The sequence below is a fragment of the Ruditapes philippinarum genome, unplaced genomic scaffold (assembly GCF_026571515.1).
Source record: "Ruditapes philippinarum isolate M1 unplaced genomic scaffold, ASM2657151v2 ctg1759_1_1_1_1, whole genome shotgun sequence".
NCBI classification, from domain to species: Eukaryota; Metazoa; Mollusca; class Bivalvia; order Venerida; family Veneridae; genus Ruditapes; species Ruditapes philippinarum.
In genome coordinates, this window is record NW_026856458.1 from 600,260 (window position 1) to 617,154 (window position 16,895).

Sequence of the window (16,895 nt, forward strand, 5' to 3'; positions counted from 1 at the left end):
CAAAATAGTGAACAGTTCTGAACCGTGACAAATGGTTCTATAAATCAGTATCAAACCACTATGTTATATCTTATTAAATGCATTTTAAAGAAAAGCTAAATCATAGCCAAGATTACCATTTAAATTTTCACTTGTAACAATATAGTGAAAGACAAAGAAAATAAACGTGTTCCGATTAGTTATTGTTAAAGGAGGCATAACATTTCTAAAAAGAAAAAAAAATGCAAAAGATAACAAAGAAACATACTCAAGAATTATATCAATACTCGATTTTGGCACGATTTTTTTCCCGATTAAAGAGTGGAAAACGATGAAACAATTTCCATTTCTATCATTCTGCACAATATTTATTATTAATTAGGGAAAATGGAGTGAATAAATGCTTGAAACTAAAAGATTTTAGCTCAGACCTAAATCAAATCGTATACAGGTCTCGCAAATATATTCCAGTCCCTTCAACCGACATTTGGCAAAATCTGTTCCAATCCCAGAGGTTAATTTTAGAGTAAATAAGAATAAAAAAATGAAAAACTCGTCCGGAATTCGGAGTAGACAGGTTCCGGATCCGAAAGGTTTTTTACTATTGAAAATAGAACGAAAAAATATCGGGACCGGACACTTCGTTCGGATAAGAAAGGATTCCGGATTAGAAGGGTTCGGATTAGCAAGGCTCCACTATTATCTATTTTTATTTATTTATTTTTGTATTCACATGTTTAATAAACATATTTCTTATGTTTAATGAACGATAATAGATTGCAAAAATAGAATATTTATATAATTGCAATTTCAAATGCATTGCAGTTTTCTTTCCTTAAACTATTCTGCCAATAACATGAACAAACATGTATTAAACCCTTCTAATCCGGAAACCTTTCTAATCCGAACTTTTCTTCTGTTCCGGACGAGTTCGGATGAAAGGTTCCACAGTAGATATAAACTTACAAACCCGGATACTGGTTAATACAGAAAAAAAAACAATAACAAAAAGTACCAACCTTTCAGTTTAAAAGGCATGATAGATTTTACTATTGGGTCTCCAGAGTTCGATGAAAATAAGGAAAAAAATAAAGCCCTAATGTTTTCATCATACTTTAGTACATTAGATTTAAAAGCTAGATAATATTATTATATCATATCATTTATCTTCTCAAACAAATGTGAATCTTTAGTAAACAACGTACTTAAAAGCGATCTGTACATCTATTGGTTGCACCCTTGTATATATCACAGTTAATATTTTACGTATTGTACACAATTGTCACGGATCATAAACACTGTTCACAGAAGGATACAAAGAGGTTAATTAATTAAATGGACTCAACGCTGAATCATAAAACTCACTAATTGAATAGGAAACGGTGCGTCTTTTAAATAAAATCAGGAGCATTATATTTACTCCATGCATGTAAATGTGATATTCAAAGGTTGGGCAATAGATTTAAAAAGAAGTTGTTAACATTTTTAGGACTTTACTACATGCTCGTACATGTGTTAGTTGCAATGGTGTCACTTGATTTGTTCTTCCTAATTCACTGGACCATCACTTTAGATGATTGCACAAGATTTAGATAAGATGTACAATTCATGATGTCTGGAGAAGTAATAAATACCTGCAGACAACGCAGTAAGAAACCAATGTATGCTTGATTCTGTGATTCGACTGCTGCAAAAGAAAAATCGTTCTACACCTTTCTTCTTTGCTGTTTGGGCCGAAACTATTTCGCTTTTGCGACCAGTATACAGCCAGGCCAGCTCGAAATAACGTGCAGTCTGACCAGACTCTTTACTGTTAGAAAACCAATTGTTGTATTTTCATATTCCACTGAAACTAAAATGTAATGTTTCATAGTCAACGCTGGTTTTGGATCAATTGATTATACTTGACCTGAATTTCACAATCATCTTTTTTCTTATATGTAATCTCAGCCAAATCTTTACTTTAGCATTGTATAACAATGCCAGTCAAATAAACTACTCTGTATAAATACGCACGGTCAATCGTTTATCATGACCTTTATAATAGTTAACAAAATAGGTGCTATAAGTTCTTAATTAATACAAGCATCTGAAGTATTATTGGTACAATTTTACAACTCAAACAAGACGATCACCATGTTTGGGCTATGTCGATCAAGTGTTTGAACAAGATGGTTTACTGATCCTATATCCTCCAACAATGATCTATGACAAGTACATGTCAACTTTATATAAACAGTTTTGGTGATGAACTGTGATTTAAACATTTACAATAACCAATATATCAATGTATTAATCTCTACACTGTATGCATTGTAGTGAATTCCCAATGTTTCAAAAGGTATGTTCTAGTTCTAGTTGTCATTCGGATGTTTATGAATTTAACTGTTTATATGCAATGGAATATATCAAATAAAAAGCGCAGTTAAGTTGCCACATTTATATCAATATATATATATATCATGTTCTTTTCTTTATGTGTTAAGTTCTTTATGCAAAGTTTTTATTACACTCTAATTCTGTCTGAACTGATCTAAAACTAAGAATTAAGAAATGAATTTAGTTTTGAGCTTCATGCATTAATTTCTAGATCAGTGAAATCAATTAAGCTGCATGTTAAGGAAATGAATCGTTTATTACATAACACAAAATACTTATACACTATTGTTATACTAATTGCTAATAAAGTTCTTCTATATGACAAATGAGTAATGTTTTTGAAATTATTACAAGATATCAAAAATTAAAAGTTTTTGAGAAATAAAAAATGATAGCATATCTACAACAACATGGGCATTTAAATATTGTAGATATTGGGAACACAAGTGCACTTAAAAGACTGTGAATACCGAGATACATTTTGTTATTGTAACCGGAGATTTTAATGAAATACGCTTTAATTGTCAGTGTCGGTAGACGTTTATAATTATCATCATAAAAAACGTTAATAAATGCAAATATTTGACAGGAACATTGTACTGCAGTGTCGTTGTAATTTATGCCAGATATATCAGCGCAAATTGTAAAATTGTAAATAAATCTTTGCAATATATCTAACTTAAATATATTCCGGTAAAATATCTACGCAATAAATCTACGCTGTCACTCTTTCCAAAACTATTTATGCTTATATATATAGATATAGGATATAGACAACAAATCATCATCAAAACAAGCTCGGGCTGATTTGTTTTCCCCTTCTGTCCGGGAGAAAGAAGGGAGGCGAAGGCTAGGCGGCCGAGAAAGAAGGGAAGCGTTATGTGTCTCTTAACGCATTTATACGAAGATACTTTCATTCAATACCTAAGTTTGTTATTCAGCGCCAATTATGCCCAACATGCTATCATTTTCATTTCTCAAAAACATTTTCTTTTTATTTTATATTGACTTTACTAAACGTATTATCATAGATACCTAAACACATTTATGTTACCAATGCCATGGCACATTTCCTTTCCATGTCTGTTGAGCTAAAGCTATTATTTTGATAAAGCAAACTAATCTAGACAATTTAACTATTATATTTGAAGCAAATGCACAGCCTCGTTGGTGATTTTTAAATTCTGCTTCGGTGACGATAAATTGCACTGTCCGGTACGTTTCATTAACAGACACAATCAAATCTAGTCCGTGTCATTTTCTACCGTTTTAGGCGTTTTTAGGGATATTGTAAAAGGTTATATAAAATTAAAAAATAAAGAGATAAAAATTATCAGTGTAATCTGACACGTCAGGGTTATTAGATTTTTGTTTTTGTCAACTCTACGGATACGTTCAGTAATAAACGCAAAAGTAACATAAATTGTATTTTAAGACAGATTTTATGACACTTTCAGGTACATTATCAATTTAACGCATCTACAACGTGATACTGTGAGAATATTTAATTAAACAATTTTGCTACATATTTCGAAAAAGTTTGTTATATATTTCGTTGTTTAAGGGACGCCAGTGTTTGTTTGTTTGCTTGTTTGCTTGTTATTGTTTTTGGCAATTGCAATACGGTATAATTTCAATCTCGCATACTTTTAATTTACCACGCGATTAAAAAAAATAGTTTTATCATTTTTTTCTCAGTCTGATACTTTGTGTACTGAAACTGTTTGAAGATTTGCGGACCTTTTACACGTATAACAAGTATGTGATAAAGATATAATCTGAATACCTTTATGGCTTTGTCCACTTGAATTCTTCATTATATGATCGGTACATGATTTATTTCCTTGTTAATTGTTTGTATTGTACAGGAAAAAAATGAAACATCCTGCATCGTTTATCTTCAAAACATTTTGAAATTAAAATGTCTGATTTCAAGATGCAATAAAGGAAAATGTAATAGCAAAGGTTTAGGAATTATTAGGTTTGGACTATTTTGTACGCGATAGCTTTTTGTGTTATAAATTAGCGTTATACCTTAAGCGTCAAATAACATTTCAAATGAAATATAACAAAATTTTAAGTTGAATGGCAAAATAGAATTCGTTGTTTACGTATATGTACAAAATGAAAAAAATTGAAACATGTAGACTTTCTCTATATCTTGGAGACTTTTGCTTTACGGGTTTCCGAGTATAACGATATATACCTACCTTGCTATCCTTATAAGGGGTCAAGACTCTATTAAATATGATCGTCAAAATATGAAAAATGCCATATAAACAGATGATTTAGGTGATGAGTCAAACTATTGAATACGTATACATTGTTATATTAGCAACAAAAACTAAAAGGTTTTTTTATCAGGTAACATAAAGATGATAGTATCGTAATAGATTTTTTATCTTAAATAATTATGTCAATTGTTTTAATGGGAATGTCCCGCAAAAAAGGCGACCAGATGAGGTAATACATGCTTTTTGAAAAGCATCTTTTGCAGACCATATTTCATACATAATCAGGATAAGCATTATTCCTTCTCTACATTTATAATTTCTCTAAATTTATAAACTTTCACATGAAAGAACAGCAGTTATTTTGCCTTAAACATACAATTATCACTACCATAGCACTTATCATATCATTTATGTTCTTATTGTATCAGTTAACTACCTTCGGCAAATGTTACGCGATTTAAAAATGCGATGTAAAAATATAAATATAAATATAAAAATATAAATTTAACAAAAATACAATTGTATGGTAGACAGGCAAACAATTTTCTTTCACCATCAGGGTTATCAATTCATGGTTAAGTAATCTTATATCCTACATAAATTGTTCGCAATAGGACTTTTACAAGTGTGGGTACCTCAATACCTGTTAGATGCGTTATTTAAAGAAGTGTTACGTGTTGAGTTATACCCTAGCGTTTAAGAGCTATTTCGATATATTTTAATTAACAATGGATAGCTAAAATAAACTCCAAGGTTAGTCGAATATTTTTCAATTTAACCGATGCTTTCCTATATTTGTTATATAGAAATTCAAACATTAAACATTTCTACATATTTACTTTAATATGTTAAAAAGTTCCTTAAACTATTTATGATAGTAGTAATTATTCCATATGTGACTGTTTGCATTTGACAAGCAGCGATTATTGTCAGTAATTCTTTTTTTAAATAGAACATTGATTATATAATACATCCTTTAAAACGAAACGAAGGATTTTTTCTTATAATCACAGGTATCGCAAATCGCGTCCGATTTGTAGTCGGTCATTTTCGTAGAAATTTGTTTGTTAATGGTTTAAAGATCCTTATATCATCTTTATAAATAATGCTTTTTTGAATCTTACAAAATTGATAAATCTTAATTTGAGCATCATATGTATGATATAAAACCATACAAAATTGTGTTACAGGACCTTTAAGCTTGTTTTGCGGACCAACTGCGGCTATATAACCAAAATGAATATTCGTTCATAAACATAAGTTGAGTCTGACCTTATACAGTTTTATACAGTCCTTTTATAAGCATGTATATAATATTCTAAGGCAATCAAATTCTAATCATTTGAAAAGAAATGAAAAGGTCAGTGTACTGATAAACAGGAATTCTAGCTATCTTCATTTCCTAGAATAATATCAAAAATATGGTATATATTATGCTAACAGTGCACGCATTCCTTACACTTTATCCCATTTCTTTTTAGACAAACATTGTTTTATCGAAATCGATCTATGTTACACATGCGTGATGATTGACATAAGATACGGGTAATTATGGCTGTTATGATTGCCCGTCTGTGTTAGACTATTTGGACGAATGCTGTCGCGCTTTTATAACTATGCGTATGAGCAGAAAAATCACAAATGTCATTTTATTCCGTGGTTTCTCATATATAATTATTTAATCATTCTATAGTTAATACTTCCATATGCAGTAATCGATATAATTATCTCGACATTTATTATATGTTATTTCGAAATAAATTAAAGGTTTTTCACATAAAAAGAAAGAAAATGAACAGTCCAATGAGTAAATTTAACAGAATATAACATAACTGTGTATAAAGCAATAATTTATCTGCAAACGACTGCTAAAGGTTGCTAAACGTTGCTAATTGCTAAAGGGTTAAAATCCTTCTAAAATAGCAAAATTATATTTTGTTCCGGAACATTTATTACGTTTACGAACAATTTTCATGTGTGTTAAATAACAGAGACATTTTATGTAATAGTTTTTCCGAGAAATGACGATAGTATTACAAAAACAAAATCGTCTAAAATAATTCATTAGATATTATAGCTATGAACACTTAAATACATTCGACGAGTAGTACATTTAATTGGAGGGCATCTAATATTTGTTATCATTTGTAATCATTTAAGATATTATAAAGTTTACAAGGGGAAATTATAGTACATGAATGATTGACATTAGACTTAATGTAAAACTATAAGTTCTACATATCTTAAATACAAATCATTTTATTGTTATGTATTTTAAATAATAATGTTGCTATATTAAAACAAATTCAAACACTATAACATAATTACAAAATGTATAAAAACCTGTACTCATGATTACATACAGTATGCTATAGAGAATTCAATAGAATGACAACATAATATAACTTGACATGATGTAACATTATATATCTTAATGATTTCAAAAGAGCTTATAATTACTGTTATCTAAAACCCGATTTATCCTAAATTTTAAGTAAAGCAATGACACTGTCAGGTACGATTTCAGTTAAACGTATCTGTAATATGATACTGGTAGAAAGTTTAGTCAAATGTGGAGGTTTGCTGATGATTTATGCTGATATTTCACACCACAGACGATTTTATATCATGTAAAAAAGGGGGATTTTGAATAAAATAGACATATGTTTTATGTTAACCGTTTATAAATGTAACATTTGAAAAATAAATTCGAATACAATCTAAATAATATTTTCGATATAGAAACTGCAGTTAAATGCTTAGTATAACATTACACTTCATTAGAAACAAATATCCTAATAAATATCAAATATTTTTAATTTGTAATATTTTTCTTAGACGTAATATGAAACAATTGCTATTGATATTTGCAATATGGTTTGAACTTAACCTTTATTTTCGATACGATATTGTACAGAAGTACAATGTTCATTTAACTCAGACATTGTATACAAGAAAAATTGAGCCGCGTCATGACAAAACCAACACAATGGGTTTGCGACCAGTCTGATCAGGATCCATGCTGTTCGCTTACAAGCCCTATTACAGGTAGAGAAACTGATAGCTAAAAGCGTACATACAAGGTTAATCACAATGTAATTTGAACGGATCTTTACTGTCATAAACCTGATGTAATAGATTGACTTTGAATGAAACTTGATGCCACACTAGTATGATAAAATCTCAATTTGACGCCATTTTATTGCGATACTTTGTAAAAAGCTTTAATTTAACAGAACCTACTATATCAAACAGTTACATCTAATGAAATGTTTTTTTGTTGTTTTTTTTTTAATTAAAAAAAGCGGTAAAGAATATTTTGATTCCTTAATCTCGATCGATTCTTGAAATAATTTGAACATAGAATGTTCTGATATTTAACATACTTGAATATTATATGTAAACAGAATCAAATAATCCGGAACAAAATGGAATGCTGCTATTTTAGCAGAGTTTTAACTAATTAGCCATGTTTTCATGCATGCATCATTCGCTCTTAAGGAAGTGTACTAACATATTTATTTCATACAGGCATTTTGAAATTTTTCTTTTTAAAAAATACATGCACAATTTTTGGAAACTGCATTCAGGAGACATTTCTTATTCTATACGCCTTAAGTATACTTTATGTTTACATATTTCCATACACTTCCGTATGCTTATTGAAAAGAGCATAAATGTATGTAGATATTTGAAACATGTATGTTTATATTGTATTTTTTATGAAGTCTAAAGCATCTGAAAATAAAACTATTTTCTCTTATCGTTACAACTTATGTAAAATGTGTATTTGTGTAATTTAAAACTTGGTTTTTATGGACATTTATCTTTTCTTAAAGAAAGCTTGGTAATACGAAACTTAAACGGAAGATATATTTTATTTTCTTACAATATTGTGTTCCTAGTAAAAGGAAAGACTATTAAAGTCAAATTATACCTCAGAAACAAACGAATTGTTATATCTTTAGAAAGGGCTATCATGAATTTTATAATACTTAAATAATGGTTTTAGTGAATGTTAGATGTTTGTTATCTGAAGAAAGTAGCGGTAACTGTGAAAATAAATTGTCATAAAAGTAGCAAAATGTAAACAAAATAGTAATTTGACTTACAAAATACTATTCACTATAACTGTACTTATTGAAAAAAGCAACAGATGAAAAAGGTCTAGGATTTAGCCAATGAGTGATCTTTTTAATAGTATGAAAGTACACTTAAAATAAAGGCATTTTTGAGGAAAAAGTGGCCTTTAAAATATATATTATGTTATAACGGAGTTTCAAACTTAATAATTACGTAGTAAATGTAAAAAATATATTTTAATATGTAAATCGCTATATTTTTGAACGCATCTCTAAATTTCAACATTCAGTTATTAAAGTTTTAGAGAAAAAGAGACTTCTAGAGCTATGTTACTTATTTTCTTTTTATAACTCATCTGTCATAAACGATTAATTGACGTGTTGTTTTCCGTCTTTTACAAATAATATAGAATAATAAATTAAATGACAATTATAAAAACAGATTTTTACAAATTAAAAGTAATTTCATTTTGGAGCTTTTTTGGCCTTACATAATTTACATTTTCTACCTAAGACACAATTCGTTTCCTTGTTATTAAATTTGTCTCTAATTTCTCTAACTGAAATAGTTTCCTGTTAAGTGGCTCACTATCAATATATGATAAAAGAGTGTAATGATGAATAGAAGGTTATATTCAAGTGATGGCCCACTTGAGTAACGTGATTATGTTACAAAAGATAGAAGTTTGTTCCCTTATTTATTGTATATCTTTTTTTATCCTGAAAACACTTTAATTTTTTCTATTATCTTTTTATAGTTTTTTTTTAAATGTACCAGTTTATTTCTGAAAGGCTTTCAAATTTTATAGTTTTAGACGTATAGAATTTAATTACCACCTTAGGCAAATTATAGACATTATCAAGTGACTAGTTAAGCAATGGTCGAATTCTAAGACTATAAATTATTTGAAAGATTAAATAGATACTAGACAAGCTAATGATATATTTCAGTACACCATCTAAACAATTCGCTTATGGTTTTGTAACTTTATACTCTAAGGAAAATGTTTACAATGAACCTGTAAAAGTATGCACACGTTTGCATCAAATAAATGAGCAAATCATCAAAATAAATGATTGTCAAATATCGCATTCACCTATTGGACAAAACGTCATTGTTGAGAAATTAAATGAAATATAAATGGTTGGATTAAACAGAAGGTGGGTTAAATGTATTGTTAATTAATTTACAGTTTTCACTTTTTGGCACTACACATATCATACATTCAATAAAATTATTTTAAGAGTAACATATTATTTTTTTCTTGTCATTTAGGAAACTGGTTGACTTTTCAAATAATGTAAATTGATATGAGCACTCAAAAAAAACTTAAACATTAAAATGTCTTATTGCATTAAGAAACCTTATATTATCTTATAATGTAACGTACTTTTATATTTCTATACACAATTATGAGCTGATGTATAGCACAGCTCATCAGAACACATTTTATGCGCATCTTTCTTACACATAACAACCTTATAAAGCTATTCTTAATTTTCATAAGAACTTTATAGGTGTTTGACAAATGACACAGAACATTGTTTTATCAGATTACTGACAGTATGGACATCCTTTATAAATATTTGATTGATTATTGGTCAAATAATTGCTAAACAAGATGCAAAATTGTCATCACCCTTACCTTAAAAGTTATTTTGGTAACGGACCTTGTGGTCATGTTAAAATATGTTCCCCCCCATAAATTGATCTGTGGAAGTTTATTTATAGTTATATCAAATATGGTTTTTATCATTTATTAGATAAAAAAACAAATAGTTAGACAGCTTACTGGTCCGTTGTTTTGTCAGTTGAATGCCTCAGACAATAACTCGAATGACAATTAGTAAATAGTTCAACAGATATACATAGAGTATTAACCGGCATAACAGAGGTCACGGACATTTGGGCTATTACAACAGTTCTAATACATTATAGAAAGTCATAAACCATGGTCTGCGAGCCACACAATTAGTGAAATCGGTATTTACAAAGCAATAAAACTTAACTAAGAAGAAATTAATAAAGTAATGAACCTGAGGTCAGAATATTAACGGTTATAAAGGCGATGGACATTACAGTTGATGGAATATATTGAAATTAGTAATAAACTTTGGTCAAGTGTAATAGAGGTGATGGACATTATGACAGCTTTTACATGTGGTGGAATATATTAAAGTTAATAATAAACTGTGGTCAAATCAAATGGACTACGAGATACACAAAAAGTCTAATCGTTATATATAGAGAGATCAGTAAAATTATATAACTTCAAACTTTAAAGGGTAATAAAACTTGGGTCAGAAGGAAATAAATCTATCGATAAAACATTAGTATGAGTCAAATTAAATACAGCAACGTAACACATCACATATACTTAGAAGTACAGTTTTGGAATAGGAAACTTATGTTATATATATATATCATTGTAAATTTAAAACTTTCTAGGGTAATCGGATTTCATGCTTCCCTATCCAATATGCTATAATGCCTTTATAAGAAAATTAATATAAAAAAGTATATTGAAAAGTCCTTCGTTTTTTTGTCACAATCAAGAAGCGACAGGACCTTGCTTTGTTGAAAGTGTTTAATATCTATATAATTGTAACAAAATAAGTGCTCCAAGTGGCCAACAATTAAGCTTCCCATTATCAATTTCCGTAATAAACATATAAGCAAATATTAACTGTTAAGTGAAAGTTAAGTACAAACTTCCTTTATTTGTTTATATAGCGATTTTTACCATACATTTCGATTTGTATCTGTAGATTTGACTTTAAACTTAAAATGGACAGTTTCTCCTTGAAGTGTAAAGTAAGTTGCATTTACTTTAAGTTCTACTATAGTTTGTATATTTCTCTGTTTTAAAATATGAGTCCATATGAGATGTTCTTATGTTTCAAGGCATGTAGGATGAAGCTGTTATCTTAAATACCGTAACATTAAATTAGAAACTTGATTTAATTCTAAAAATTAACTTATTTCATTAATGTTAGTGTAATTTACTACTAAATTCTAATTTTGATACATTACTTCTTAAATAGCATCATATTGCTATACTATAATTATATTATGTGAAAAAATGCGAAGTTTTTAAATATCATAAGCATAACATAATGCAAGACATTGTTTTAAACCAAGTTCAATTACTATCATCGACAAACTGTACAAATATACCAAATGTATAGTTGAACAAAGATTCAATTGTTAAAAATATTTATCATGTAAAGATCGTTGGTAAAAATAGAACATAGATGATAGACTAGATAATAATTTCAATAACCATCACAACCATCATTACACGGTTGAGTAATTTTATATATCATAAAGAAATTGTTAGCAAAGACCTTATAACAGTATGTGTACTTGGATATCTCCAAGGTATCGGATATTTTACGAAAATCATCAAAAACATTGTCAAAATATTTGATTATGCTACTATGAAATCTATTGATTTATACTTTCTTGGAAATACGAACAACTTGATTAAAAATAACGTAAGTAATTTATATTTAAAACTATTTCAAAATTATTTATTCATAATGCTATTGTTCCGATATTTTTTATTAAAGCAATTAATAAACAAAATTATCAGACCTTTAAAAGGATATTGAAAGTCAAATGAAGGGTTTATATAAACCGTGTGGTAGGGGTTAAGGGGCGGGGTAATTACCATGTCGTAACAAGAGGTCTACAAATTCACTTTATCATTGCAATATATTAGAGAACTGAGAACAAAAGATTAAGTAATAAAATATACATCGTACTGTTGGATTATGGACATGGATGAATTATAAATTTACTTACACCACTAACGGCCCATGTTATTAAAAGGGTACTTCAGTACAGACGCCATAATTGAAATATACCAATATTCTTACGACTTTGCACAGAGCACGTAAACATATACAATTACCTTGAGTGTTTTAACTATAAATGACATTTATTTTATTGTATAACTTTAAGACTAGGAAAAATAACAGAAAAAGAGGAATTTAAACATATAAATCATATAAAGCAAAACAAGAGGAAAAGTTTAAACTTTTTTTCTCACAGTTATTCAGAAATGTCATTACATATAAGTTTTATTTTAATGCAATTTCTGTCACTTATTTTAACTAGAAAAGGTTTATTTTTGAAAAATTACATAATCTTAGGAACATATTACATAATTTTGGGAAAAAACTGCTGGATTATTTTTAAAGTTATGTGACAAACATGGAACGCAGAAAACAAATTTACATAAACTAGTATGCACAAGTCTCCGACATTGATATAAAAAAATGAATAAGTTACATGGGAAGTGCCAAAACTGAGATTATGTGTACACGTTGTTCTAGTGATCAAAATTAATAAAAACTGTCATTTTTTTGTGAAGAAAAATATTACAGATTTTTAATAATGTTGTGCAAAAAGAAGGCAACCTTTATTTTGCTATCGTTGTTTTCTTTAATATAAAAATGAGACATTTCAATGATAAAAATCTTGAGATTGTTTCCATAGTTCCATCTCAAATATGCTCTAGCGTTTCTTGTTGCATATTATATGATATTTACAAATCACACAGAACAATTGTTTCAATGTACACCAGATTGATGTTCACTAAAGAATTAATGCTTTGTACAGCATAAAATGGTTTGCTTGAGCAATGTTAGATTAAAGTAAATACATGCATGATAACTTGCATTTAGACGACATAAGGTTTACATAATATATTTTATATAACATATTTATCTTACATATTCATTTTCAAGTAATTAACGCGGTTTATCTTATATATGGGCGTGAATTTTTCAAATTTCAGGTTTTATAACAACTGTGTCTTAGAAATATGTCTGGTTCATATAAAGTGATAAGAAAGCGTTATTTTAATCTCTTACATTTTTATAAAGAATAACAACATAGCATTTTTAATTGACATATTCCTTAACACTATTTCAAATATACTAATAATTCAAGAAATATCGTGTACGTATTTTTCTATTTCTTGTCCTTACGATAAATTCATAACTTTGAATAAATTAACAAATATTTCATAAAAATTTAACACCAGTGTGTTATGATGCTGCTTTTTACAAAATTTAATTAATTCACGCCTATATAAATGTAACAGAAGATTTATTATATCAAATTCACTTCAAAAATTACCATAGCAGCCTCATTTTATACCCATATCTAAAAAAAAGATATTTATCATAAAGTGGTTTTAGTATTTATCTTTTGCATCACAACATATGCTTATTGTCATTTATCTGACGCACACCTACTGTATAGATATAAAAGGTAGATTCCCTGGCGTTGGTCCGGTTAATAAAATTTACAAATTAGAGCTCGTACCCATGTTTAAGAGAATAAATATAAAGGCCGTCTATAGGTCAGTGACGTTCAAAGAAATTTCAGCTGCCATAACAGAGGTAATAGCTATTACATATGAAGGAATTTATTAAATTTAGAAATAAGGTTTTGTAAAAAGAAATGTACAGCGTGATAAACAATTAGTCTAATTGGTAAGTATAGAAAAAACAAAAACGAATCAGCTGGAATTTATAAAGTTAAAATTACAAGAAAATAACGCAATCGGTGATCTAGTGCCAAACATTATAAAGATCATGAAATTATGGTCTCATATAAGAAGCGACATAAATGTTCCATGTGGTCTTGTTGACGTGCTGAATGTTTAATATTTATATCTAATAGTACACTTTGTGCTTAAAGTGGTCAACAATGACTTTTCCAATTATCAATTTCCGTAATAAACATTAAACAAATATTAACCGACAGTAAAGTACAGGCTTCCTTTATTTGTTAATGTAGCGATTTTGACCATACATGTTGATTTATTTCAAAAAGTTTGTTTTCAAGTTTGAAAGTGGATGGTTTAACTTTTCAAGTTTCAGTATGTACCACTTACTTCAATTGATTCTAGCAAATTTAAAATATTTCTAATATACATTATATTGTATAGTATATACAATTAATTCTGACACATTATTTTGATTCATGGCATAGAACGGTTTATAGATCAATGTTGCCAACTTAACAGTTGTTTAAATTAATCACAAAGTTCTTACTATTAAATATTCTGTTCAATATTATAGTTATAGATCTTTAAGAGAAGAAATTATCTTATTAAAAATAATTAACGTTTTATAACTGTACAATTTATTATGTAAGATGATTTTAGTCTAAACAGTTGATCAACATTATTCATTACCACTTATCGAGCCGTATAATAGAATTTGATAACTCATTCTCGTTTGATAAAAGATTTTATCTACATCAAATTCACAGCAATATTCTTACCTATGGTTAGCACAGTTTGATACTTCTCAGGTTTTTTTCATGAATGTTTAAATCTTCAATGCTTAAGTGGTTCAGTGGCAAGAAGTTGTAAAAATGAACTTTGTAGTGTTTAAAGATTATTTGATTTAAATGAAGGTTGTTACAACAGTTGTTGTTCGCGACCTTTTAAACCTGATAAATTTAGCCAGATCTTGCTGGGGCAATTTTGTTGTCTGATATTTTTTAACCTTATCTTTATATAAAACAACATGTTATAAGTCAGATAATGAGATAATTATGTTTAGAATTTATTTCCTTTGCGATATTTCGTTTTTACTTTTTTTTCTTGTTTTCTTTTTTCTTCTTTTTTGGACAACGAAAATTCTTCACAGAATTCTGATAAATAAACCATTATTATTTACTATTCATAATTATTACTATTACTCTGTGTAAATACTTATTTTTTTCTGTTAATTTTTCACCTTGAAATGATTTGCAATACATTTGTTATTAGATTTTGTTGATCAATTATTGATTTGAGACTTTTTATTTGCTAAGAGATGATATAACTAAGAGATTCATTTTTCTAGACTTTTATTCTCTATTTTTAAATCACATCTGTTTAATGATTATCTTTTATAATTATTTAAAAGCAGTAAAATATCTTTTGACAAATATTATCCAATTAAAAATAGTTCTGCCATCAATTTGTAACAATTTGTCTACACTAATTGAGATTCATAACTTAATGCGTGTAAGCTTATAAGGAATTCGGTCGTTACGCCGATCAAGATATATCACAAACGACTAATTACCACAAAAATAGAAAAGAAAAAAATTTATCATATATAATCATGACAAACCTTAAATGTCAGTGAAGGATGATTCTTTCTAATATTCATGTACGTCACGTGTTTAGCTACGATTTAGTCCTAGATTTTGATCGCAAAAACGAATTTACAGTACAAATGTACTAGTATTTGAACTAAAGAGCAATCTACTTTTTAATTGAAAGTGATCAATTTGTATTATTATTTTTATCATTTTTTCTCATACACATTTTACATTTGTATTTACATCTACTCGATACATGTAATTGTCAAATTATACGTTCTTTATTAGAGTCTTGCAGAACACATAATGATCATTTACGTATAGTGTCCATGATTTATACCAGTAACAGCAAAATGATGTAAGAAAGTCTACACAAGAAAAATATTAACCCGCAGATATCTTAAGTTTGTTATTTAATTTTTACAAAGGTGTCATTTGCAATTCTATATATTCATACAAAGGTGTCATTTGCAATTCAATGTTTTTTTCTATGTTTTATGCATACTTGTAAACATTGTATAATGCACGTATTTGTTCGTGTATTTTACGTTTTAAGCGGTATATCTTGCGAATATTCATACAGCGTCTTCGATAAGTAGTTATTATTGAATATAAATCAGGAAGAAAAATCAGGAGGGAAAATCAGGGGGAAAAATCCCAAAAACAAACGGTCCTAATGCAACAGTTCTGTTTCTTGCGAAGTAATGCAATCCTAGAATTATGATAATCAGCGTATAAATTAATAGTTGAACCAGGTTTGCCTTAAAACAGTAACTCTTGTTCATCGTAAGGCGGGGCTATATATAAAGTCAGTTGATAATTCAATCATGGTATTTCAAGTATTTATATGCGGATGTCTAACACTACAATTTTTAATGTTTTTTTTTCAATTTGCGTAAGTATTTTCCAATGGATTGCATATTATGTAACAAAAATTATGTTAAAATTATGAATGATATTAAATGTTTCAGGACAATTGCCCATCGAGTGTTCATCAGTCAAAACAGGATATTAAACTATACAAAACAAAATAGCTTCGTATGTCATTACATTATTATGAAGATGATACAACTCTTGAACTATTTCCTGTATGTGATAGATCAC

At 28.4% G+C, this 16,895-nt stretch overlaps 1 protein-coding gene across 2 annotated transcripts in view; it reads left to right on the plus strand.

The window, feature by feature from the left end:
* Positions 1-5,140: 5,140 nt before the first annotated feature.
* The window catches only part of LOC132746622 (uncharacterized), a 65,379-nt gene continuing 53,624 nt past the window's right edge, over positions 5,141-16,895 (plus strand). The window contains exon 1 of one of the 2 annotated variants that reach the window (XM_060735834.1): positions 5,141-5,345. The gene's annotated coding sequence lies outside the window, so the exon portion shown is untranslated. Of the gene's footprint in view, positions 5,346-14,546; positions 14,572-16,895 lie in introns of those variants that run through there. The other variant, XM_060735839.1, reaches the window with a different exon arrangement.